We start from the raw sequence: 24,617 nt of genomic DNA, 5'->3' as shown, positions 1-24,617 counted from the left end.
TATCAATCCTCTCAGAGGAAAAAAGAAACGTTTGCTTAGTAATTTTACTGTGCTCCTTCCTTCAGACACAATAATAATGCTTATGTGTCTGAGAGAGGGAGCATAGCAGAACTGCTATGCACTCCCCTCCCCCACAGAAGAAGAAGGATATAGTATGATATACTCTCCAATAATGGCTGACTAGCATTGATGTCCATTGATATTGGAAAAAGTGGTATCCCAGGGATTAAAAAGAGTTAATCCAGATTCAGCAGCAGAACTTGATGAGTTAAATGGCTTCTTTATTAAAAAAATCTTCTATCTGTCCATGCCTTAGTTATTAATTTCCAAACTGAATATTACATTGTTATATCTCAATGTGCTGAGGGAAGCAGTAGTTGTACCATTTTGAAAATGAAGCAATGCCAGTATTGTGACTGACTAAACGCCTGCTAGTCTTACATGCTTTATAGGGAAGAGCTTTGAGAGAGTATTACTTACAGTGTTGTCATCAGATTTACAAGCTTGCTATGATTTAAACCAACATGTCCTTACTACTCCTGAATCTTGTATAAGCAACTTTTTGAAACTGTATCAGCAGGTGTTATATGGGAAGCCGCCGTGGTACAGCCATAGCATTGTTGCCTCACAGCAAGACGTTCTCCTGTTCGATTCAAGACTGGAGTGCCTTCTGTGTGGAGTCTGAATGTCCTCCCCGTGGTCGAGTGGCCTCCGAAAGACATGCGTGAATGGGCGTGCCTTCGCTGAGGGTTGGGCATCAGGCTGGCAACTTGGCACCATAAAAATCTACTGCCAATCATTAGCGAACCGGAGTTCCGCTATAGCGACCCCTAACCGGGAAAAGCCGAAAAGAACAACCAGCAGCTGTTATATATTTGGGCCGCAAAAGTTTTTTGATTCTACCCACATTTCCTTATTCTAGTGGACATGAATACCACTTTGTGCATATAAAACCATATCAGGAACTGTTTGCAGCTCAGAGCATGAAGGGACAGAATGTAGACTAATCTATCCACTAACAAAGTTATACAATGGGGGAGGATAGTCCCAAAGCTCTCTCCTGGGCCTTATTTGTCAATATGTGTATGCCAGTCTTTCCCGTTGTCTGACTGTATGTAGACCAGCAACTTGTCAATTACACACAAATAAGGTTAATGGTAACAAGCCTGGAAGATTAAAAAAATTATGCAGCATTATAAGGACAGCTTGTTTCACTTAGCAACACAGAGGACTATTACTTTTAGTTAAAAAAGTGTATTATTATACAGTGTGGTTGGTTAAATAGGTACCATTCACACTCAGTGAATGGTGAGATATGTACAAGTGGCTGATGTATTTAACAATGTGGTGTTATTAAATGTAAATGCAATAACCAGGAAATGGTACTGATGATGTATGAGATCTCTCACACTTCCATCAAGATGTGCAGACATTCTGTTAACGCTCTTTAAAGTTATGATCAGATTGTATACTGAGTATGGTTCGTTGCTATGCATTGATGACTTGAATGAGATTAAAAAAATGGAAAAGATACAAAGGCACTTCACTAAGAAAATAGAGAGTTTAGAAGGATTAAAACTGTTTACTGTTGGATATAGGCTGTTTAGAGATGATATGTTATTGGTATATAAATGCTCTAAAAACAAAGTTTTAGTGAGACCCCTAGCACTTGAACTAGTCCATATGCACAATAAGTAATAAGTTAATGGCAGAAATAGACACATTCAATCAGGTTTAAAAGGGTTTTTTTTAACTACTTGAGGCTGTATAGTGCAATCTGTTACCATTAACTGGCTAGACTAGCAGTACATTTACAAAATGTCAAGTTCTTACATAATTATTGAATAAGTAACAAGGTGTATGGCCCTGTTTATCTATGGATGCAGATGCTTAGATGAGGTACTAAGGTCTTGATATTTCAAATTAAACTACAGTGTAACATAGAAATGAACCTAAGTAACCATGGTAGGTAAACCCTCATTTCCACGGTTTGTATTCATAGTGTCATTCATTTAGTCCAGTGGTGCACAACCTTTTTGTGGGGAGGGCCACTACATGAATTCTTAGTGCATCTGCGGGCCACCTCAAAACATAGTAAGTCGTTACGAGTTAAGAATAGGTACAGGTCCTGGCATTTTTACTTAAGACAGATGTCATGAAATTCCCTGTTTTCTACATCAACCTTACATTTAACTTTATTCTGGCTTGCAGGCATGACTTATTACAAACTCTTGCAGAAAGTTACTGCTGTTTACAGACTACAAGTTATAAACAACAAAGAATAGTTACTTCCGCAGCTAAAATTAAAGGTGTGTGCAACTGCAGTCAATTAGTTAAGTAAGCATGTGCTGGAAAGTTTGCATAACTGGAGTAAGGCATAGCATTTTTTCACTTTTTTAAAACAATTTGTGGTTACTCTCTGGAAGCCAGATGGTGTTGTGTTGCGGGACGGATTTGGCCCTGGGGCCGGACGTTGTGGCACCACTGGTTTAGTCACTACCCATACCTAGTGCCATAACTGAGGATGAGAACATAGACTGATCTGTAATACAAGAACACTTAATTTCCCACAAGGCTACCACTGCTTTGCTAATTTGCTTCTGAGTTTCACATACCCTGTTGCATGAGCCATAAACAAGAACTCAAAATACTTAAAACTCTTCCTTTAACAGCAGTGCCCCCCACTGTTTCTCAATTTTTTTGCTCCAGAATTGGGGTCAAAGCCAAAAATAATGGGGCTGGGGCATACTTCTCAACCTATTAATACAAGAAATCTGGACAAAGCCTAAAATAATGGGGGTAAAGGCCAAAAACAGACTTTAAATATTGCTTTTATAAACTTAGAAAGTTGCTAGAATAATAGGTTAGGATGCATTTTCTGAAGGATGTGAAGTCTGAAGCTCAGATGTATGTAATTTATTAATTACCTCAATTCTCGGTGATTTGACAGGAAAACAGCAATATTTATGAGGATCAAACCAAAAATGAGTCAAAAATCTGGACATTCTGCACAAATCTGGACAGTTTAGAGGAATGCGGGACCCAAAATCAGGGAGAACTTTTATTATTCTAATTCACTTCAAAACTTAATAGAACAAAAGCATTTGCATCAACATGCATTTCCTGAACAATAAGAAGCATGAAACTCTAATGAGCGGCATTATTGTCTCACTGTAATCTTCATAATTTACCAGAAAATTAAACGTTTTATAAGGGACAGGGCAAATAAATGAAGAATATTCTGCAAACTTAGGGAGAGTTGTGAGGTATGCCCCCCACATACAAGCAATCTACTCTTTTTCAGCTCAAGACCACAGCCTGGGATGTGTTTAATGCACAGCACACACACACAAACACACACACACACACACACACACACACACACACTCACATATGAGTGCATATGTATATAAATGGAACCCTACTGAAATTCCATTGTTTGTAACTGTAATCCTCAAAATACAAGAAGTGCAACTACTAATGTGGACGTGTGTGTGTGTGTGTGTGTGTGTGTGTGTGTGTGTGTGTGTGTGTGTGTGTGTGTGTGTGTTTGTGTGTGTGTGTGTATATGGATTTGTATCACTTCACTGAAAGACCATTTCACTGACACCCATTTCACTGAGACCAAATCACTTAAAGTTCATTTCACCTAAAACACATTTCACTGACAAGTAGTACTCTAAGGCAAGTCAAAGGTATATGTCCTTTTCCCAAATGTAATGTGATCCTGGTGTTAGTATATATAGTTAGGGAGGTGTTGTGGGCATAGCCCCCTACATTTGGGGGTGGGGGGGCAGAGCCCCCCACATTAATTTGGTTTTATGTTGTCTGGTTTTGTTTTACATTATTTGGTAAAACCCAAATAGGTGAGGGGCTATGCCCCCCACACCCCCACAGCCCCCCTAACTATATGTACTAACACCAGGATCACACTACACTGGGGAAAAGGACATATACCTTTGACTTGCCTTAGAGTACTACTTGTCAGTGAAATGAGTTTTAGGTGAAATGAGTTTTCGGTGAAATGAATTTTAGGTGATTTGGTCTCAGTGAAATGGGTGTCAGTGAAATGGTCTCTCAGTGAAGTGATACGAATCCATATATATATATATATATATATATATATATATATATATATATATATATATATCTTCTTCTTTTTTTCCCGGTTAGGGGTCGCCACAGCGGATCACCTGTCCGCTCATGATTGGCAGTGTAGTTTTACAGTGTCAAGTTGCCAGCCCGGCACCCAACCTTCCACAGAAGGCACACACACACACGCACTCACACCTAAGGCCAGTTTTAGAGTGTCCAATCCATCTACTGCATGTCTTTGGGATGTGGGAGGAAACCGGAGCACCCGGAGGAAACCCACACGACCACAGGGAGGACATGCAGACTCCGCACAGAAAGCACCCCAGCCGAGGATCAAACTGGAGAACCTCTTGCTGTGAGCCGACAGTGCTAACCACTGCACCACCATGGCCGCCTATATATATATATATATATATATATATATATATATATATATATGTATATGTATATATATCTACACACACACACACACACACACACACACACACACACACACACACACACACACACATTAAGTTCTTGGATTTAATATATACAGACCCATAGCTAAGTTAGGTAGTGCAGTTGCCAGAACTGGTAGCACACCCTTAACCTCAAGCTAAGGACATTTTAAGACCAAAAAAACACAAGTATTTTAAAAAGTTGATGACCAAAAAGAAAAAAACACATTGAACTGTGTTGCAGGTCGCTTGCAAAAGTTCTTTGCTGGAGCTACTAAATACATTCATTTATGAAGCTACATTATCACCTGCAACTTAGTCAGTGAATGTCTGTACACTACTCGTGCTGCATCAGTGACCTTCAGTCACACTCCCTAATGAATTGCACCCAGGGCAGCCACCCTCTTTGCCCCACCCCAGCTAAATTTGAGTTTGTGCACATAATAGGGGTGAATGTATCAAGACAGGGGTGCAGCATTCTGCACTCAGAGAATTTCAGAAATCACCATGATGATCTAAAGAAATTCTGCTGTAATTATCCTCCAATGGATCCCATTACTCAAGCTGCCACCTTTGCCTCTAACTTATATTCACACTTGAATAGTTATATTAATGAGGCATCCCTATCTGCACCAAATACAGTGAGAAATTTAAAATACCCTGTGATGGAATATCTGTATGAATAAATTATATAACAAGAGAAAGAAATTGCTTAATTCTTATAAGAGGTCTCATTCTACCTACATTAAGAGCACACTTAAGCAAACTAATAAGGAACTTAAGGGAACCATTAGGAAGCACAAAGCTAGGTATGAACTTCAAATATTAACTAAAACCAAAATTAACTACAAATCTTTCTTTAACTTATGTCAGGAAGTTAAGAAATAACACCCAACAATGTTCATAGTTAGTCCACAATAATACTACACTCTCTGACTCAAATGAAATAGCCAATGTCTTGGCTAACACAGGGTCCACAATCCCAGCCAACTGTTTTAATTACTCTGTAACAAGCTTTGTCGGCCCTATCAAAAACTAAGACTACTTCATCCTTGGGCTCTGATAATATATCAGATTGCCTGATTATCAGTGTCAAACATTGCCATTTTGAACCCCTGCTTAACCTCTTTAATCTAATCCCCTCCACTGTTTACATTCCCGAAGCCTGGAAAATAGCCATCATGATGCCATTACCCAAGGGTGGCCCAACCACGGATCCTGGTAACCATAGACCCATTAGTCTCACCACCCTCAATGTGAAGATATGGAATGCTTCCTAAATCTGGACATTGAAATTCTCTTAACCCTGGACCCTCCTCGATTCAGCTTTGTCAAAGAAAGATCCTGCCTCAATAACCTCATTGATTTCTTTGAAAATGTAACCAAAGCAGTGAATACTGGCTATGCAGTGCACACAGCATGTCTAGATATGGTCAAGGCCTTTGACACTATCTCCCATACAGTCATTATTTATATATTTGTAAATCTGAATATAAATCCTTATATTTTGCAGTGGATAGCTGACTGGTTGTCTGACAGAACGCATATACTTAGGATCACAGGTGCCACTTCCAAAAGCAGATAAGTTACCAGTGGTATACCGCAGGGTTCAGGTTCTGAGAACTTTTCTATTTGGCATTTATTTCTCAGTCCTTGATGCCAGCACACCTGGCCTATGGTTAACTAAGTTTGCAGATGACTGTATATTGGGTGGTGGTGTTCGATCTTCAGCTGACTAGAAATTGCTCCAGCATGGGTTAGAACATGCTAACAAGAGGTTTAAGGGCAATGCTCTCAAATTATATGTAAACAAATGTAGCATAGTTCACCTTGGTAAACAAATACAAAGGAGCAATTGAAAAAGAAAGCTCGAATCCTTGGTAATACGTAATACACTTTATTCCACTGAGACTCCTATTCCTTCGAACACATTAACACTGTACAGAAATATATCCTGCGTTTTCGTTTCAAGTGACTTCCTCAGATGAAGAAAACTGAATGCATACCTAGTAAATACACAATAATATATACCCTCACAATCAATTATCTAATAATTAATTAATAGTTCAATTAAATGTTTTAATTCATTAAACTTTAAAAATGCTTCATAAAATACATTAAATAACCATTAACTGTTAAAAATTGATGCTTCAAAAAATACAAATATGTCATATAAATACTTTCCTATAAAAACATATTTCATCTATACTACATGCATTTTAATAACAATATAAAATACTTTTAAAAAACATTTAAGAATATGACTGAAAATTCTATATGGACAATAGCACCCCCTTGTGTTAGGAAAAGAATTTATTTATTCCACAGAGCAAACAAAATAATCCCTCCATTAATTCATATTTTTGTATTTTGTGTTATGTACCATTCAAACAAACTAAGGGGGCCAAATATTTTTCCAGAACCTAAATGAAAGGTAAATAAGACCTACAATTTTGCTGCTCTCAGCTTTAGGACTGGGGCAAGGGAAACTGCATCATTCAATCCTGGAAACTTGTTGGCTTCCAATGATAATTGCCACAATAATTCTTTGTATCCTATAGACGTTTCCCATAAACGGACCCTTGTATTCTTTTCTACCACTTCCAAAATAAAAAAGCTAAACTTAGCTTCCTGACAGCTTCTTTTGTGCTTATACAGGGCATTGTTAATGCATTTAGTCCTAATCTCATAGTTATGCTCGTATATTCTATTTTTCAACTTCCTTTCAGATTTACCCACATAAAATGCATCACAGTGATCACACAATGCTAAGTATACTATTCCACTAGTGTCACAGTTCGCATAATATCTACTCTGGATCAATCTGTCTCTACAAATAATAAAGATAATCTCCTTTGTACATATATATGAGCATTGGGAACATCGCCCGCATTTAAAAGTGCCAACTTTACCATCTCTAAATTTGTTCCACTCATTTTTACCCTCTAAAATGGTCTTTAAACTTTTCCCCTTGCGGTAAGTACATTTCAAAAGTGTCTCAAAAATTCCTTCCAGATCCGAAATTTCCCCAAACCTATTCCATTCATCTTCCAAAATTTTTCTTATTTTAACAGCGTCCCCATTAAAGTCCATTACAAAATTGCTTTCTCCTTCATAAACATTCGTAAACAAACCAGGTTCACTTACTATATGGTGATGTCCTTATAGGTTCACCATCATGTTTCTTCAGTAGTTCAATATCTGTCCCATCTCATTTCCAAAGACATCTCCACTAGATTCAAAGAAGTCTTAATTCCCCTTTACTCATATCTTCTCAGGCCTGTTATTGAATATGATGCACCTTTTGGTATGCATTTGTCTTAACATAATACACAATTTGAGAGACCTCAGAGATTTATAACTAAAAAGATCAGTGGCCTCAAAAATCTTAGTTATCAGGAGATACTGGCAGCCCTTTCTCTCTACTCAGTCTCTTACAGACTCCTCCAGGGAGATGTATGTCTAACTTTTCATGCCATGAAAGATCCAATCCTATTCGATCTCTATTCCTTCACAGATTCAGTCGTACATCAAATACTCAGTTAAAGGAACTAACCCTTCATCAGTGGATAAATAAGACAATGGCATAATAGGTTCATATCCCAACATATCCCTGAATTTTGGAACAAACTTCCACTACATGTGAAGCAGATCAGCACCCTTACCCCTTCAAGGTAAACCTAGACAACTGGACGGGCATCCTCAAATTCTCCCCAAATTTAACTTGTCTTGCCCACCTTGAGGCTAGAGGGAAATTTTGAATAGGGTTTTTTGGCTTAGGTTTGAAAAGGTCTGCAGACTGACTGCCTAATACTTGTATGAACCTATGAAACAACTTTTTGTTTGAATCACACTTTTTTAATTGTTTGAAGTGTTTGAACTCACAGAATTGTGGAATCAGATCTCAAACTTCTGACAGGGAGACATATAAAATAGTATCATTATTGATATCAGTGTGACAAAGCAGTGCCAGAATGGTTTATTTGGATTTACTTATTATTTTATTAATTGCTTGGTATAACACCTTCTTGTTACCTAACAAATGCAAAGGTACAAAAATGTAAAACCTAAACATGACCGAGTTGTAAAAGAAACGTGAAGAATGCATTGTAAATTATCCTCAAACAAAACACAGTCAGACAGTTTCATTCTCTCATTTAACATATTCCATCTGCAACAAATATTTGTGAGTGCCTGTTTCCATAACACAAAGAGGTGGAGCCCCGACTGTCACCAAGTTGATGAGGTCGGGTTAGTAACTCCGACACTAGAGGAGCCAGGCAAATAGGAGTAGGAGTTAAGGGTCAGGGCCTATTTACCTCTCCCTGGAGGAGAGAAGGGTTTGCATGTACTCAGAGGGACACAGGACAGTGTGATTTCCCTAGCTGGGGCTAGAGAGACCACCACTCATGCTATGAATGCAGGGTACAGGAGTTCTTAAAGGCAAATCCCCTTGTGGAAATGAGGGGACATCCTCTATGGACAGCCAACTGCATACCCCCTGATGCCATGCTGGGTGTATGCAAATTACGGACAGGGACAAGAAAAAATGCTCGAATCACCCCAATGGCTACTTGAATGAAAATCCCTCACACCCTCTTATCCAGTGATGGGAATTAAGGGACTCGCAGACCAAGACAGGGCCTGATGGCTGGCAGGTGCCAAGGGCAAAGAGTTAAAAGTAAAAAAAATATTTGTTAGTGAACACACTTAGCAGAAGTTCAATTTCAGCTATTTGCTCTAATTTTTTGATAGACTTGAATATGTATAAAATATTTCATTCTGTCCCTCCTTCAGGCTCTAAACCTTAAATTAGGCTTCTGAAACTATGAAACAACCCTGGAAAAAACAAAGGCAGGCTTGATAAACTCAGACTCATTTCTGATGTTGACCATAGTATAATTTCCATCTCCGGTTTATATTTCTGAAAAGTACAAGAAGTAAAACATTTTTCAGGTCTTTGCAAGTAACGCAATATACTAACCTTATACCACCAGTGAATTTGGAGAAATGAGATTACATTTGACTGAGTATATCAGAGATCTCATAATGCCTATCTTTATAAGTATATTTATCTCTTTCCATTTTTCTAAACATATTAAAAACTTCACACGCAGCCTGTGATTGTAAGTTATCTATCCATTTGCATTTTTTCAGGGCTCAGCAGTGTCAGGATTAAGGGATATGTTTTATGATGCTGTAATATTTAACGTTTTCCCCTTGATTCAAATAAGAGCATAACTTAGTGTACATTCTAATACGTGATTGGTTAAAGGACAGTCGCAAAGGATGTCCAGTAAAGTATCTCTGTGTTCGGCATATCTAAAATAAAGGTCCATCTGCCTAATTCATATCACACAGCACTTTAAAAGTAAGTACATGTTAGCATCATAAATCTTTGTAAATATTTCCACCTCAGGATGCATTTGTACCTGATCTTTCTGGATTTTACCCATGAGAGTTTAATTGCCTTTTTTTAAATGTTACATTCATCTTGCTGACTGCAAGTGATTAGTTGCAGAGAAGCCATCAGTCATCAAGCTTCAGTCACAAATTGTTCCCATTTCCTTTCACACACTGTGAGGGAAGAGAAGAATCTCATCAGTAACAATCAGTCTTGGGTTTTAAATGTGAGCAGTCATAACGAAGTGCCTTCAAATGTTAAAAGATGTTTTGTTTAAGTGTTGCTTTTCCACTTTATTGTTGCTGTGCTGCATACCATTCAACCTCCTAGCACAACAAATCTGAACAAAGCCTGACAAAAAGGGGGAGACAAAGGCCCAAAACTAGGGACAGATTTTAAATATTGCTGTTATAAATTCAGAAAGTTGCTAGAATAGCAGGATTTGCTTTAGTATGTGTTTTCTGGAAGATAGGAATTTTAAACTGAAATATATGTCATTATTTAGTGACTTCAATCCTGAAATCTTCCCAGCAATTTACCAGGAAAACACAACTTTTATGAGGAGCAGACCAAAAATATAAGGCAAAAATCTGGACATTCTGCAAAAATGTGGTCAGTTGAGAGGTATGCTGTGATGTAGTTGCTTTCCAGGATGCTGATCAGGAAAAAATATTGTCATCTACTAACACAAAGGCACCAATAAGTCTCCGGTAATACTGAATTAAGAGAAAGGAACAGCTCACTATCCCACAACATTCCCATTTTATAACCTGTAAGGCAAAGCAGGAATTAACAGTTAATTTGATGAATGGCCAAGAGTGCAATGACAGCCTAGTAAAAGCAAAATGAGATTAAAGAAAAATCCAGCATCTCTGGTCCATATCAGTGCCCCTCATGAAATCATGCATTGTCAATGTTCAGGTAAGCTACCCTTCAAACACCAACTTCAGCTTTTCTGCTATTCTGAGGTAAGAAAATCTCTGCAGTATCTCAGGCACTAGAGTGTCCTGTGCCCACAAAGTGCATCTAGCCTTAGTTAAGGTAGTAAATGATGCCACAGCCCCACTCAACAAAACAGTCTTTATCGTGCCCCTCTTGTATTGTATATCATATATCTGGGAGGCTGCAGATGTAATTTCAGCTCCATAAAATTCAATCTAAATATTCTTTCATAAAAATTCAAAGAACTTTTTATCTGTTTTTGACAAACTACATAAATGATTATTTAACTAGCAAGACTCTACCTATCGTAACATCTGCAACTTGTTCACTCTGTGTCAATGTGGCTTCTGTGTTCAACACAGCATGGCTAATGTCATACATTAAAAAATGGGCAGACCACATAGACGTTGCCCTACCGGAGGACAAAGATCATATGCTTGAGCTTCAACTTCTCAAGGTTCAATAAGCCAGTGATTGGCGTCCTCCATAGGAAATCACTGTCAGTGCGTTATGCCAGCAGTGATGCCCTTTTTGGGGGACTTTTCCCCTTCTTAGAGTCGGTGCAGTGGTGGAGTTGGTATATATAAGTTTGGGGGGGTGCTGGGGAGATTGTTTTTCAGCAGGTTTTTTTTTTGGCAAACACAGTTCAAGGATTCTGATCCTCGGTATATTTGCTTTTGTCCACTCGTAGTGGCAGCTCAGGTAGATAAATCAGTATTGGTGAACAGACATTCTCCAGTAAGGCACTGCTGAGTGCCCATATTAGTTGGCGGCTTCACAGCAGCATATTAAGCTGCTGTAAAGCATGGGCTAGGTAAACAAACAGACACTTTCTTGTTTATTCTTGCTAAATGCGTCTTTAAAAACTATAAAATAAGCAAATAAAAAGAAAACTAAAAAAAGAAAGAAAAAGAGAAAGGCATTGTGCATGAACTTCTCAAATGTTTTTCTCAACCATTTTGGGCAAAGCCAACAACAGTGCAGTCACAAAGATCCAAAATCCATTACAGTTTTTAAATATTTCCCCAATACACTTAAAAAGTTAATAGAACAGCAGGTGTTGCATTAACATGCTTTTTCTGAACATTAAAAGTATAAAACTGTAATGAGGATTTTTTGGCTAACTACAGTCCTCACAGATCTGTTAAAAAAAACATCTTTCAAAAGGCATAACATAAAAATGGGGCAATATAAGGGATAGCTGAGAGGTATGTGATGGGGTTAGGGGGAATGCTCTGTAATGTTTGTATTTCTTCATTCAATGAAACATCTGAAGTGTAGATAGCTAAGAAAGTTGCTGTAATTTCTGCTTGCTGGGCACATTTGTGTGTGTGTGTGTGTGTGTGTGTGTGTGTGTGTGTGTGTGTGTGTGTGTGTGTGTGTGTGTGTGTGTGTGTATGTGTGGTTGTGCTTCTGGAGTTTCTGCAATATACTATGTATTTGCATCTTTATTTGTGAGTGTGTACATATATAACTCAATGTGTGTGCAGACACTGAATAATTATATTACATATATATTTGTGTAAAATACTGTCACTTAGTTTAATAATCTTTAAAAAAGGAGCTGGATTCTTGGGTTGCTATAGTAGTCACCAGACCAGCTACCTACCCAGTCAAACAAATAAATATATAAAATAAATGCATGTGATTCAAGTGCAGTACCATAGCTAAGGAGGGGTAAAAGCTGTAACTGCCCTGGGTGCAAGCTCTTAGGGGGAGTAAAAGTAGCATCTCAGGAGAGTTGCTGATCTGGTACAAAAGTAGTACTAGCATTCATTTAAGTAGTTTGATCCAGAGCCATAGCTACCCCAGTCTAGGAAAACAAAAACAAAAACTGGTCTTCTCCAAGCCGTAGACTAAAAACGCTCTTCTGCTGGAATTGCTGCACATATAGAAAGCAGTTTGTTACAGTTACAATGCAATGGCATCTGCCAATCTTGCCCTTTAGTACCTTCTGCCCAGGCCAGCTGCCACCTTCACTGAACCCTAAGTGCACATCTGCAGCAGCTGATATTGTAGCTGCTTAAATTAATGTTTTTAGATGTTATTAGTTATAGCAAGGAGCTAGCAGAAAATCTTTACAAGCTATTTGCTACAGTGTAGCAGTCAACAGTTCTGAGGACATTTTTTAAATGGGAAATATATATATGTGCAGTTTAGGGAGACCAGTAAAATGGAAAAATATATGAGCAGTTTAAGAAAACCAACCCGCTGGCAATAGCATCAGTTGACACTTCTCCAAAATAAAATTATAAATTATGCTACATGTTTTAACCTAATGTATTTTCAGTATGTATGTATGTATGTATGTATGTTTGCATATGTGCATGTATTTTTTTATTTATTTATTAGTTTGTTAATTGTTTAAGGGGCTGGCCCCAAAGCTCTTTTCATCCAGAACCTGTTCTCACAGAATAACAACAGAAAATATCACAAACAGGTGTACAGATACATTGTACTAATACAGTACAAAATAGTCATATAATACAATTACAATACAAAATAATCCAGTTAACACAAATAAGAAAGTCTAACAGTAAAGGGCATGAATATTTAGTAATATGTGGTCATAAAATATTGCAGTGAAGGTTTTTAATTTAAACAACTGCCAACCAAAATCTTTGAACATTTTGCATTTAATTTCAGCAAAGAAAGAGGTTGCTTGTTTCTAATGTCCAATGGTAGGTTATTCTAGCAGGTGGGTGTAGTATTAAAGAACACTTTTTGTCCAGCTGCAGATCTGAGCAGGGGGGTCCTATGTGTTTCTAATAGGTTAAGTATAGGTTTTGACTATGAGTATGGAAGAGAGTTAAATGGCATGCCTGAATAGAAATGTGGACACAAGGAACATAGCTTAAGCTGTTACAGGAAGCAAATTAACTTTTACAAGGAGAAATCAGGGCTGAGTTCTGGGATCTTACAAAGAGTTATGAATTGGCAGACACTATTGATTGTGGCATGTAGTAATATGCTATTAGTGGATGAGTTCAGACCTAAAATAGAAAAATCATACCCTAGTTTGGAGATTAATATATTGTGGCAATATTCATCCTTGGTTCTGTGAATAACAGATTTGTTATTCTACAGCACATTTTCATTTTTTGAGAAATGTACTGGTTCATGGCTCATGGTTTAATACTAGGCTAACTGCATTGTGGGCTATTTAAGCATAGACAACTAGCCCAGGTTAGTATCAAAATCTGTGCCTTGTGTCTATAAGATTAGCACCTTAACCATTATGCCAACTTCCCTATAAGTTCATTATGGTGATGAAATGATAGGTTGACACTAGGTTTAAACCAAGTTATCTATGCTGTAACACTTTAGAATTTATTACCCAAGTTCGTTTAATGTAGTCGTATTGCCCATGTATTTATTATTTTCACTGAATAAACAACTCAGACTAATAAAACATGCACTTATTTTACTGGGTGAAATGAAATGACCAGAGAAGATGTCCCACACTGTAAAGCACTGTGGGGTTGGTTCCTCTTAAATACATCTTTGATATCTCCTACAGTCTTTGGTCCCAAACTAAGGGGGTATAATTTTAAATAGATTTAGAATTAGTTTGTGTAATAACAGTGGAAACGCACTCCCTTTTCTTTGACCAGCTTTCTGGAATTTATTTCCTTCAGACTTGAGAAATAACCTTGTTGGAATTTCATAATGGAGCATGAAAGTTTCCTCTTAAAAAACACTGTTGGTATTTTTATTCATGATTTTAATGACATGTTTAGAATGTAAAAATAGAAGAACAACCAGCTAGTCAGCCAATCACACGATCTCTACAAACACTTTTATTTAACTAAAATACAAAGTCAAAGTTGAGCACTTTCAACTACTTACAAAGGCATCATCAGAACTGTGACTTTCGACTAGAACTCATCCCTTTTGAACTACATGAACTAAGACACACACCCACAGTACTCAATCAAAAAGGATGACATCACAACTAGTGTCTTAAATACATGCAACATTTAGTTAGAATCATATCCCCAGTAAAAATATGTAAGTCCGGAGGACTGTTATCACACTGTACAAGCTAATTTTTTTTAGTTCACTTGAAATTGAAATGATGTCATTGAGACGGGTGAATTGACTGCACTGAGTCTAATTTGCCAATAAATTTCCCAGTCCAAGCGTTTGTTTTGCCAGTCCCCCCATATGGTTTGACCTGTATTTGTTCCAAAATTAAGAAAATAAACTTGTTAAACTCAGAACATATACCTGAGTGTCTGGCTAAAGCACCCTTAATGTCTTGACATTTGATACTGTATAAGTGTTGGTAAATATGCTTATTCAAGGCATTTGTTTGTTTTGCCTATATAAAATGCCATACATGAAGTACATGTAGCCAAATAAACAATTTTATGTGTAGAAACCAAACCACCAGTGACCAGAGTGGAGAAAACACCACAAGGAACGAACAACCCACTATGTGCTGTTGCCTCAAAAAAATCCACAGGCATGAAATTATCCAAAATATTGGTAAAAACACAGGTTTATTACTCCAGCCTGTCAAAGCAGTAAAATAGCTTAAAAACCATACAGGATAAATAACACAACTGTAGTGTATCCAACACAGTCAAGCACTTTTGTCCTGCTCTAGGACTTCTTCAGAACTGTGTTTGCTAAAACCCACTCCCTCTTTTATACTGACAATTGACTAATTAAGATTTGAATCATGTTAACCCTATAGAATCTGTTAAAAAGTGTGTAGTAAATTTTAATGTTTCTGTAAATGAAAGCAGTGTTGTTTACTGAACTAGGTTCTTTTCTGTTACAAAATAGTGGCCCTATGTTTCAATTCAGGTTTTAAAAATACATTGTCATTGATGCCTGGGGTTACCGTGGCATTAAGTCTCAATTGCCACCTCATTTCTGCCCTCTCCAAGTTGTTTTTCCAATTACCCCCTCTCGGATTACTACCAGTAATCTCCAGAATACCAAATAAGAAAGAGTGATTGGGATTATTTTTAATATGCCTGTATATAGCATTATTTTCATCATGTTTTCTCACAGCATACAAATGCTCCTAGATCCTCCTTCTAAAAGTTCTTTTGGTTTTACCTATGTAGAAATGCTGACATTCCTGACAAATAGCTATATATACCAGTCCTTTCGTAATACAGGACCCTGTTGCTAATTTTATCTCCCTATCCCTTACTTCCAACCATACTGAGGTCCCCACTAAGATGTACCTAGCATGTTCACAAGTTCCACATCTAGTTGTCCCTCTCACATTCTTCTTAGCATTAATGGGATGTTCCAGTAAAAATTTTAAATTGTAAACGTTGGTTCTTTTCGTACTGTATCTAATATTTCCTCATTCCCTTTAAACAACACCCAATTTTTCTTGACAATATCCCTAATCTTGCTACTTGTTTCTCCATAAGTCACCACCATGGATTGGGTATAATCTTTCATTGTATTAGTTTCATTCTCCTTCACTAAATAGGAGGGGGTTATACCTACTACCCCACTCACTAATAACTTGCTCACAAATGGGCAGTACAAATTCTAACGGGTAACCTCTTTCAAAAAAACTGTTACTAGTGTGCCCATTTCTCTTTTTACTATATCAATGTTAGAACACATTCTTGCTACCCGGACCATTTGACCCTTTACTATGTTTCTTTTTGTATATAGCAGGTGACTACTTTTAAATTCTAAATAATCATTTGAAAAAGTGGGTTTTCCATAAATTTGAGATTCAAATTTCTTGTTTTCATAATTCTTATTAAGTAAAACATCAACATAATTGATACTGTCATTATTAGAAGTACCAGTAAATTAAACATATTTTCTTAAATCATTTATATATTCCACAAATTCTTCATGTTTATCTCCCACCTTCTATAAAATAAAAATATCGTCCAGGTAATGCAAGTAGTGAATCCAAAACATAGAAAAAGAGCTGTTAAAAATGTATAACCTCTCCCATCCATACATTACAAGATTCGCAAACAAGGGTGTGCAACTAATGCCCATGGCTCTACCATTGACCTGACGATAATATTCTCCTTCAAAAGTGAAATAATTATTTTTTAAGATGATTTCCATTAGTGTCATAATAAAGTTCACCATAGTATTACTTAATGATGTTTTTTCCACTAATACTTCATAAAAAAGCTCTAAACCAGTTTCGTGAGGTATCGAGGTGAACAAGTCAACCATGTCCACAGTAGAGAAACTCAAACTCACTGAAAATTTATCCTGTTTGATTCTGCCCAAAAAGTCCCAAGAGTCCCTTAATACATGTTCTATAGGGACCAGGGACTCCCTCACTATTCTGTCCACAAAAAACCCTAAAGAGTAGGTAGAACTGTTCTGACAAGTTATAATCAACCTGTATGGGGGATTCCTGATGTCCTTGTGGACTTTTGGTATCCCAAACACAACTGGAATAGTAGGGTTTTGATTCACAAGAAAAACGTATACATCTTCGTTTATGACACCTTGCAATAGTGCATCTTCTAACATCATCATCTGGATTCTCCTATGGTAAATATTTATTTCATTTTTAGAAACACTTTGGTATTTCTCTTCCTGCTGTAACATGGCAAAAATCTTGTTGTTATAATCTTCCTTATTGGTTATAGCCATCCCTCCCCCCTTGTCTGGTTTCATGAACCTCAGTTGCTCATTACTTCTTAATTCCCTCAGTAAACAGCTCTCTTCCCTATGTAAATTAAATTTACTAGGCTTAAATTCATTGAAATACTCAAAAATCTCCTGTGAACAAACTTTATCAAAAGTTCCTATTAAGGGGTGGAGTGGCGGGTTAAAACAATTTTTTCTACGGAGCCATTCCTTCTCCCTAGCCATGTTGTTGTCCTTAAACCTGTATTTTAAGTTCATTTTCCTTGTAAAAAGTTTTAATTCAGTTAACACAGAGCTTGCATCTTCTTTTTTAGAGGGAACAAATTTAATACCTTTCATTAGTAAGGTGAAAATATTCTTATCAATATTAATACTAACGTAATTAAAAATATTAAAACCCTGGTAAGACAGCAACAACCCATCAAAAGAGCTTAGAATGTCTACTTCCTGCCCCACTTCATTAAGTGTTACTTGTAGCTGTTCTTCCTCCACTTGTTCTGCGGCAGGAAACCTTTCCCCCTGGTAGGACCCTGAGGTAAAAAACCTTCATGGTTCCTATAGTTGTTTCTTTTATTTTGTAACCTCTCAGATCTTCTTAAGGGTGGGTATTGATCATACACACTTTCCATTACACTTTCTCTCTGAGGACTGCCCTGCCTGTTATCGAACATTTCAGCCCTTGAAACATTGTCTCCTTCATAACTTTCACCAAAGTAAGATTTTGGGAAGGGGTAAGCTGTTTGATTTCTATACTCATTCTCATCCCTAACTAACCTTCTTTTTTCCTTTCAATATTAATTTCTACTTGTTCCTCAACTTTGTCTAAAACCATATGTTATTTCACAGAAACATTGTTAAAATGAACATAATTTAAAATAGCTTCATTACATTTCTCAATATCAACAAGCATTTCTTTGACCTTATTATTGTTTAACTTAATAATAAATTCCATGAGTTCGAACCCATGATGGTCAAACATTTCACGTAATTCATCACATTCTTTCTGTCCCCTTTTAAGTCCGTTAGGGAATTTATAAACCCTTAATCCCTTAGGTACCTTGCGGTTTTTAATGCATTCTGCTAAATATGCAGTATCACATTGTAAGTTACGTACCTTACAAAGCGATTGTTCTAAATCATTGAGTTTTTTGTCCATGTTCTCCTCCACATCTTCTGTGCGAATGTCGAACAACCTAAAGTCACTATTGAACCAGTCCTGGAATCTATTTACATTACGCCCCACAGTCTCTGAAGTCGGTTTCTGTCCACAAGGAATAGAGCTAGTCGGGGCCGTTGTTAACATCGCCATGTTTCCCCTAGAGCCTTGATTTGTCGCTCTTGATGATGATTCACCCACAACACTGTCTTGTCGGCTCCATTTGACCTCAGATTCCTGTGCCTTCGGGTGTTGTAGTTTCTCAACAGCTTCCTGCAGTTGAGTTACTTTGTTTGTCAAAGTGAGGACAAGCTGAAAAATATTATTGTCCCTAAGAACTCCGTTTTCAGCATTGGTTAAGTTATTTGATCCATCAAAAGCATTGTTCTCTTCGAACACAGAAGGCATACCAATATCACTCATTTTCCTGCCCAGCCAAAAAGGAAAATTCCTGGTGTTTCAACTTTTTGAAAAATCCGTTGAGTCAGGCAACACGCACCACTGGTAAAATAAAACTGTAGAAACCAAACCACCAGTGACCAGAGTGGAGAAAACACCACAAGGAACAAACAACCCACTCTGTGCTGTTACCTCAAAAAGATCCACAGGCATGAAATGATCCAAAATATTGGTAAAAACACAGGTTTATTACTCCAGCCAGTCAAAGCAGTAAAATAGCTTAAAAACCATACAGGATAAATAACACAACTGTAGTGTATAGTGTATCCAGCACAGTCAAGCGCTTTCGTCCTGCTCTAGGACTTCTTCAGAACTGTGTTTGCTAAAACCCACTCCCTCTTTTATACTGACAATTAACTAATTAAGATTTGACTCCTGTTAACCCTATAGAATCGGTTAAAAAGTGTGTAGTAAATCACAGTGTACAAGCTCATTTTTTTTAGTTCACTTGAAATTGAAATGTTGTCATTGAGACGGGTGAATTGGCTGCACTGAGTCTAAATTGCCAATAAATTTCCCAGTCCAAGAGTTTGTTTTGCCAGTCCCCCCATATGGTTTGACCTGTATTTGTTCCAGACTTAAGAAAACAAACTTGTTAAACTCAGAACATATACCTGAGTGTCTGGCTAAAGCACCCTTAATGTCTTGACATTTGATACTGTATAAGTGTTGGTAAATATGCTTATTCAAGGCATTTTTTGTTTTGCCTATATAAAATGCCATACATGAAGTACATGTAAGCAAATAAACAATTCTCTGTGTAGCACACTTAAAAGTGCCACTGTACATGTTACCAACAATTTTGTTCTCCAAGGGACCTTGATAATTCATATTAATATAAGGGCATTGTAGAAAATGACCACATTTCTGTGTGTTTGAAGCCCCCTTAGTTACTTCTTCTGACCTCCTGTGGAATTTTTTGATGATCTCTTTATTTTTATATTTAAAGGAATGATCTTCCAATAAGTAGTACTTAATGGACTCATGGCACTGCAGTATGTACCAATTCTTCCTCATAACAGATTTAATCTCTTTGGTGTCCAAGGTGTAGTACAGAACCATATTGGTGTGACCACTATATTCTCGACCTTCATGCCCTTTGTAAATACTGGCCAGTTGTTGTAACCCTTTCTTGGTAATTGGTACATATCTATACTCCTTTTCCATCCAAACCTCCTCGAAAATTGTATCTAGTAGTGTTGAAGATAGCCTCTGTCCAAAAACATCAATTTTTAAGGTATTAAGCTGTTCCAGACAATTCCCATCATCCAAAATAAGTCATGATGCTCTAATGAAGTGGATTTTTATCACCTGTTTCCTTTGGTGAAGGGGGTGGCAGCTGGTAAAGTGGAGAAATATACTACAATATGATGGTTTTCTGTAAAGTGGTGTTGCTGTTTCCCTGTCCGGGCACTTGCTGATCATGATGTCTAAGTAGTTGACCCTTTCCAGGTTACAGCTGTGGATAAATTTTAAAAACGAGGTACTGTTTTGATGTTGATGGATAAATTCATCCAGTTGTTCCCAAGTACCTTTCCAGGTAATTAACAAATCATCCAGAAATCTGAAGTAGCCCAACACAGAATAAGCGAACATCCTAGTGATATCAGGACTAAACATATTCATAATGCCTTGTATAAACATACGCTGACCTATACCACTGCCAAATTCAGTTTTACAATTATAGACAAAATCCAGGGACATAGAGCTAACAAAGCAGGCTGGCACTCCATTTTAAACAGAAAGGAATCAGGATGGATTGTCAAGCTCAGAGATTTGTTTAAGCCTGGTTTAAATGAACATAATGTAATGCAACAGGTTCATTAATTGAGTATATAAATGTGTGTAGAGCTGATGGATTTCAGTGCACTGAGGAAGGCATTTTGTTCTGCCGAAACCGGTATGCCCATTTGTTTTTTATTTTATCTATATCAATAAATGTGGCCTTTTACTCCTGTTTGGTGCTGGACCCTTTTTTGCTTTCCTGATACTTTTGGTTTGGTCTGTGCACCTAGTCCTACATGCGTGTTTTTTTGAATATTCTTATCTGGCTTCTTTTCGCACTGGGGACATCTTGTAGGAGGCAGGCACAAATATTGGCATTATGATGATCTTTTAATTTCATCGAGCTCTCATACATTTTACCAGGTCCTGGACATTTGTCGCTTATCCCTGTTTGGTTGTTGGTGCTCAAGTGGGGAGTTTTTTACTCGAGTGGAACATATGGACAGAAAGTTTTTGGCCCTACGTGTAACGTGATGCTTTTCTGGCATATTTACATCGAGGAACTTTTGGATTTACATCTATATGACTGAGTTTCAAGCTTTTAGATTTATATTCACGTGGGTCATTGTGACGGAGCTTAATATCAGGTACTGTTATATTCACAGGGAAGTGCATTGAATGCATAGATGGCATGTTTTTTGCCATAAACTTTTTTTGCACTCGTGGCCTTCTAATAGAAAGTGGTTTGAATCTCTACATTGATCCGGGTGTTGTTGGCGTGTTTTCACATTTGGACATTTAACTGCAGCAGGCCCAATACAAGGTACTGTTATACGTTCATGAACAAGTTCTTTTGAACATAATAAAGTTTAGGGAAGGACTGGCATGTTCGCAACTAAGGATGTTACAGCAGTCCCAACTCAGACTTTAGCATCAATCAGATTTTGCATACGAAAGGATGAACAGGCTTTGCTATTTCTAACTATGCATATGTGATATATTTATCTATTTTGCCATATCAATAACCGGGTTTATATCCTTAGTATTTTTAATTGTAACATCTTAATAATTTGGGTATTTAGCACAGGATGTGTGTTTAATAAACCAGAGATTAGTGCCTCTATTACACTTTTTAACAATGGTTAATTATAATATGAGCATGATGTATATATAAAGTGGCTCTGACAATTCTAATTCCACGTGAGCTTATGTAGGCTTCATAGTATGTCATGTATTTGAGGATAAAGTAAAGGACTGACAAGATATTGTATATACAGAATCATTTTATGTTCATGTTGTTAGGTCATTTGTCCTTGCTAAAATTTGGGGACACATGTTGTTCATATTGTGATTTTAATTACAATATTTAGATGAGTTCCTTTCTTTTTCATGACATATGTGTTTAATCATATAAGTGATATAATAATCTATTTAAATATTTTTAGGGTCAGGGACCTATTGCAGCAGATTGTGCAAACTAAGAGATTTACTCTCCGAATCTTGTTGTGGGGAACACCCATTTCATTTTCCATTGCTGTACATCTTTATTGGTGTATATAAATTTTTAGGGATAAGTCCAATTGATTGATACACTATTGGACTCTGTACTACGTGCCTTGGAAACTTTTTATGGTTGTAGACTGTTGTGCCAGGCTATCAATATCAGTACCATCAACTAATTGGATCTGTGGGAAGACGGAGGTCTACTTCGGACTCAGGGCTTTGGTCCAGGTTTAAGCCATAAGGCATATTGATCATATGTATGTATAATTTTAGGATGGGCAATATCTAATAGAGCTGGCTGAGACGAAGGTCGACCAGTTTTTTGGCCCTACATTGTATGAACCAGAGCTATAGCTCGCTTGAAGTGTATCATATTCCATTTTTACCTTTATTTTATTACCAAGGAATACCGTTTGTTGTACAGCCATAGTATTGGATAAAGGGTGTATATAACACAGTTATACACTTTCGACATATTTTTCTGCTGCAATATATTCTGGGCCCTTTTCTATATATATCTGTATAGATATGTATACATTTTACTGGACTTATGAGGATTTGGAATGTAAGGCATGGTCCAATGGAGTGCTTTTGATAGCAATTATATATAGCCTTATCCTTTTGATAACTCTAATATTTTCCATTGTTCCTCGGTGATTTTCAGTGTTATTTTCTATTAAGATGGATTTATCTACATTATTGTAAGGTCTTTCAGCAGATCGTGATAATTTATCTGCTTTTGGACTAAAACCACTGGATTTAGGGAATGATATGTTGGAGAAGGATGACCGGAAACTCTATGTAGCAGTCAGTTTCAGATACTTACTAAAGGGATGAAAACACTTAGGTCCAATACATGACATTTAAAACTATTTAAAGCATATATATTAAAGGACATTACACCTAGGGACTTACGTGTTCGTTTACAACATTTGGTAGGACAAATAGATGAAAGATTAACACAAGATTGGGCATTGGCCCAACACACAGCATCTATGCTTTTTGTGGATACTTTGATTACATATTATGAGAGAACTATTGATTCAAACATAGGGGAAGTAACTAGGATTTGTGAAGAAGTAAAGGCTTATGAGGGTGAATCGTTTTTCAACACATGTCTACAGGCCTTAGCCAAAGAACTCTCCCAATTAGAGGGACAATTGGTAAAGAGGAAGACTCAGAAATTTCATAGAGACACACTAGATTATGACCGAGGTAGACCATTCGGTCTTAACAAAAGTGTAAGATTTCAGGGACTGGTCAATAAGGGGACTAACAGGAGGAAAAGACCAAAGTCCATACTTAAACATAGAAGACCTAACCAGGGGGGAACATCTGGCAAGGATCCGTCTTCTGCCACAGACTTTGACCCTACCTCCTTGGAGGAGTCTCCAGTAGCGAAAAAAAGGCCTAGCATGGACCCTTTAGGACCAAAAAGCATCGAGGGGGGGGTAGGAAACATCGCAGAAGTACAAACATCAAACAACTACTGAAGAGAATTTTGACACCATAGATGTCAACAATGTACACAACATTTCCTCCCAACCATTGTCTGAGACAGAAATAAAATTATTAAATAAAGGATTGAATTTTGTTCCTTCCTTTTCTGTGGCTGAACATAATTTTGTAGATGACATTGATGCATTTTGTAGAAATCTTAATTTAAAAATATTTTTTTTAGACTCGGATCAATCTCAAAGATCCACTGAATTTCGTTTCAAGAAATCTACTTTTGTTCCACCTATGGACAGATGTGTTTCTGTGTTCAGAGAATGCATTTTGAAAGAACTACATTTCAACATGGATCCACATGCTGGTATCAAACATAATTTAACAAAACCGGAACGTGAGGCCCTACAGAAACTTAGCAAGAATCATGAATTGGTTATACTACCGGCTGATAAAGGGGGTGCAGTTGTTATCATGGACTGGGAAATGTACGAAACTAAAGCCTTGACACAGTTGTCTAACAACATGTTTTATATGAAAATGCCTCTGGACCCTACCTTCAGGTTCAAAAAAGAAATAGATGCTTTTTTGGATTTGGTGGTGGAGGGAGGGATTATTGATTTGAGAAACAAACAGGAATTGATGGTGCAGGAGCCAAAGTTGTAATATTTATACCTACTTCCAAAAATACATAAAAATGCCACCAAACCACCTGGCAGACCCATTGTTTTGGGTCAGGGATCCTTGACGGAACCCTTATCTGCTTTTCTTACAGAATATCTTAAACCTCTTCTTTCACTGGTCAGATCCAGAATCAAAGACGCAACACAATTTTTCA

The 24,617-nt window shown here is 37.2% G+C and overlaps 1 protein-coding gene across 1 annotated transcript in view; it reads left to right on the top strand.

Annotated features, from left to right (window-relative positions):
- CASKIN1 (CASK interacting protein 1) overlaps window positions 1-24,617 on the top strand; it is a 1,590,276-nt gene that overhangs the window by 1,503,483 nt on the left and 62,176 nt on the right.

The sequence above is a fragment of the Protopterus annectens genome, chromosome 12.part0 (genome assembly GCF_019279795.1).
Source record: "Protopterus annectens isolate FY-2018-M chromosome 12.part0, PAN1.0, whole genome shotgun sequence".
Classification (NCBI taxonomy): Eukaryota; Metazoa; Chordata; order Ceratodontiformes; family Protopteridae; genus Protopterus; species Protopterus annectens.
This window is presented reverse-complemented; position numbering and strand designations above follow the sequence as displayed.